Source organism: Hipposideros armiger, unplaced genomic scaffold, assembly GCF_001890085.2.
Source record: "Hipposideros armiger isolate ML-2016 unplaced genomic scaffold, ASM189008v1 scaffold_170, whole genome shotgun sequence".
NCBI classification, from domain to species: Eukaryota; Metazoa; Chordata; class Mammalia; order Chiroptera; family Hipposideridae; genus Hipposideros; species Hipposideros armiger.
The window spans coordinates 96,984-97,193 of record NW_017731520.1 but is presented as its reverse complement, the minus strand read 5'-3'; positions in this window follow the sequence as shown (position 1 = coordinate 97,193).

Sequence of the window (210 nt, the reverse complement as noted above, 5' to 3'; positions counted from 1 at the left end):
TAACCTAGTGAACAGACAGAAGCTGAACACACAGTTTCAAAACAGAACATTCAGTGATAGAACGATACACATGTTGGTATGAGAAAATTTGGCTCAGATAAGTTTTCAATTAGAATAGAAGTATACATCTGCAATTCAAAAGTTTTCGCTATACACTTCAGGCACTCTCTCTCTCTCTCTCTCTCTCTCTCTCTCTCTCTCTCTCTCTCT